Consider the following 3,920-nt stretch of genomic DNA (forward strand, 5'->3'; position numbering starts at 1 on the left):
TTTTTTTAATGTTTTATTTATTTTTCTAGGAGAGAGAGAGACAGCGTGAGCAGGGGAGGGTCAGAGAGAGAGGGAGTCACAGACTGAAACAGGCTCCAGGCTCCGAGCTGGCAGTCAGCACAGAGCCCGACGCGGGGCTCGAACCCACGAACCGCGAGATCATGACCCAAGCGAAAGTCGGACGCTTAACCGACTAAGCCACCCAGGCGCCCCTAATTATTATTATTTTTAAAAGCTTAAGATCTATTTTTTCCTACAGAAATTAGGTAAGTCAGAAAACAATAAAATGTGCCTATCCAAGAGCCACCCAAAATTATTTCTAACCTAGAATTGTATACCCAATTAGAATATTCTTTAATAGGAAAAGTGATATAAAGACATTTTCAGACAACCAAATATTGACCAAATTTGTACCCAGTAAATGTTCACTAAAGAAAATTTTAGAAAGAGTTGTTTAAGCAGATAGTAAATGATCTGTATAGAAGGACAATTATGCAGCAAATTGTAAAAAAAAAAAAAAAGAAAAGAAAAGAAAAAGAAAAAGAATACCAGAAAGGGTAAGTATGTCAGAAAACTGAATGTTTTGTACGCTATTTCTTATAAATAGAACCTGCAAAATCAAATTCTCGTAGAAAGATAGAGTAGATTGGTGGTTACCAGTAGTTAGTGCAACGGGCGATGTGTCATGAAAGGGGACAAACTTGCACCCGGAAGATGAGTAAGTTCTAGAAATCTAGTGCACAGCCTAGTGATAATAGTCCACAATATTATACTACATGCTTCAAGTTTGGGAACACTAAGTCCCAAATATTCTTACCAAAAAAGGAAATGATAGTTATGTGATGTGTATGAGGTGCTGGCTAAAGCTACGATGGTAATCATATCACAACACAGAAATCGATCAAATTAATACTTTGTATGTCTTAAACATATATAATGTTGTATATCCATTATATCTCACTTAAAAAAGAGGACAATTGGTATGGGCACACATTTAGACCAAAACCAGGTCAGTGAAGTACCACACACATTAGTTGCCTGATGTATAACAAATACGTTATTGCAAAATTCTTTTTTATATATAAATGCTAATTTTCTTTAAAGTAATCTCTATGCAGGGCGCCTGGGTGGCTCAGTCGGTTAAGTGTTTAACTTCTGTTCAGGTCATGATCTCGCAGTTTGTGGGTTTGAGCCCTGCGTCGGGCTCTTTGCTGACAGCTAGCTCAGAGCCTGGAGTCTACTTCGGATTCTGTATTTCCCTCTCTCTCTGACCCTCCTCTGCTCACGCTGTCTCTCTCTCTCTCAGAAATAAATAAAATATTTAAAAAATTATAATCTCTATGCCTAACATGGGGCTCACACTCACGACCCCAAGATCAAGAGTTATGTGCTCTACCAACCACCATTGCAACATTCTGGATATGGTACTTTATATATGTTTTTTATGTTTATTTATTTTTGAGACAGAGAGAGACAGAGCGTGAGCAGGGGAGGGGCAGAGAGAGAGGCAGACACAGAATCTGAAGCAGGCTCCAGGCTCTGAGCTGTCAGCACAGAGCCCAACATGGGGCTTGAACCCACGAACCGTTAGTTCATGACCTGAGCTGAAGTTGGACGCTTAACTGACTGAGCCACCCAGGTGCCCTGATATGGTGCTTTATAAAAGAAGATACCCAAATGGCCAGTGAACAAATGAAAAGTTGCTCAACATTACTGAGCAGGGAGATGTATACAGTTAAACCTTGGGTTGTGAGTAGCTTGTTCTGTGAGTGTCCTCCAAGTTGAGCAAACATTTCTTATAAATTTTAACTTAATAAATGAGTGATGTCTTGCAATATGAGTAGGGCGTGACGCCAAACATCACATGATCACAACTGAGGCAATGGTTTTTGAAATTCGCTTTGATCATACAAGTGCTTTGGATGACAAGCCTGTTTCCGGAGTGAATTATGCTCACAAATCAAGGTTTTACTGTATTAGAACTATAAGATAGCATTACAAACAGGAGCGCCTGGGTGGCTCAGTCAGTTGTACATCTAACCCTTGATTTTGGCTCAGGTTGTGATCCCAGGGCTGAGCCCCTCATTGGGCTACATGCCCAGTGTGGAACCTGCTTGAGATTCTCTTTCTCTCTTTCCCTCTCTCTGCCCCTCCCCTGCATGTGTGTGCACACATGCATGTGCGTGTACTCTCTCCCTCTCTCTCTCTCTCTCTCTCAAAAAAGATACCATTACAAACAAAGAAAATTAGCATGGTTAAAGTTAAGAGAAAAAAATTGGCAACATGCACATTGGTGAGGACTTAGAGCAACTGGAACTTTCCTAGTCTGCTAGTGGGAGAATAGTCTGTACAACCACTTGGGAAAACTTCCCACCGTGTTTGGTGAAGAAGGGAGGGCAAAAGTGAGGGTAGACGCGGAAGTTGTTGGCTCTTATTGTCTAGTTAGCATTGGAGGCCAGGCGGCGGCCACCTTATATGCCAAACTATCCAGAACAGTCCTTACTGAGCCTAGCTCAGACATGAGGTTTGGTAAATCCCAATAATTAGTCTTCCAAAGAAGCCTCTGATCTTCTGGGAATAACAGTTCTTAGTTTGAATCTCCAGAGCCGACTACCAATAGATAAGTTTCCAAGAGATCTTATAATATGCCTTTCTTTCCATGAGTACATGAGATGCAATCAATCTCCTTGATACCAGAACGGTGACTGATTTTAGCCAGTTCTGGCTGTTCTTCTGAATGTTGGGGTCTTGCCCTTCCATTCCACCTGCGGGCTCCGTGCTGGAGCAATGAATGGGAACACAGGCAGACCCTCCCTAGCCAGCTGGCTTCTGGAACTAGACCAGCCTTCCCTAACCTGGTGTCGTTGTGGAGAGGATTAAGAAAGATGATGGCCTCCCTACCTATTCCCCATCATGTCTTTGACCTCCATTCTTGGCTTTTCCTTTCGGCCTGCCAGGATAGAGGTTCAACTGTGAAGGTCAGTAGAATCCCTAACGACCTTGCTTAGTTCCACATTTTGATCACCCACAACTGGACAGCACTTCTGATATAACTATGAGCTATTGTTGGTCGTTCCCTACAGAGGCTCCAAAAGATGTTTTGTACCACAGGTAGGCATTTCTGAGCAGATCACGAAAACCCCACCCCACTCCCTAAAAATACACTCATAAAAGATTCTTCCACCCCCTGAACATGGCTATCCCACATCAAGCTAAGCCTCACTCTATTCTCCAATTTTGTGATCCGTGCCATCTGGCTTCGCAGGCTCACCGCATTGGTGGCTTCTTGTAACAGGGTATTTCTGGCATGTGATATGATTCATGGAAAAACTGAAAAAAATCCATCAGGCCAGTTGTTGGAATTCATGTGTGCTTGTCTGACAGAAATTTAACATTTCAAAGACTTTAGGGAAAATTGTGTCAGGACAAAGGATACTTAGAATAATAGATGTACCACATCTCTGTTCAGGGCAGCCTTCCTTGGCGATTAGATCTGTAAGTTGTTACTTAAAGGTACATTTTTCAGTTTGATTTGGTTTAAACACAGCCTCTGAAAATTCCTCACATTCCCCGAGGCCACAGGACAGTCCATACAACTTAAATAAATCGGGCATGTTTGAATCGATAAATAAATCGAGTGTCCTCCTACTCCGGCATTCTGTACATGGAATATTCTCTGGGGAAAGTCTGAGGAGAGGCTCGAGAATTACCCCAACGCTGCAGAAAATAATCATTCCGGGGGCAAGGGGAAGTGGCACACCCACCCACCTGTGATATGAGTCCANTCCGGCATTCTGTACATGGAATATTCTCTGGGGAAAGTCTGAGGAGAGGCTCGAGAATTACCCCAACGCTGCAGAAAATAATCATTCCGGGGGCAAGGGGAAGTGGCACACCCACCCACCTGTGATATGAGTCCA

Source organism: Crocuta crocuta, unplaced genomic scaffold, assembly GCF_008692635.1.
Source record: "Crocuta crocuta isolate KB4526 unplaced genomic scaffold, BGI_CrCroc_1.0 scaffold217, whole genome shotgun sequence".
Taxonomy (NCBI): Eukaryota; Metazoa; Chordata; class Mammalia; order Carnivora; family Hyaenidae; genus Crocuta; species Crocuta crocuta.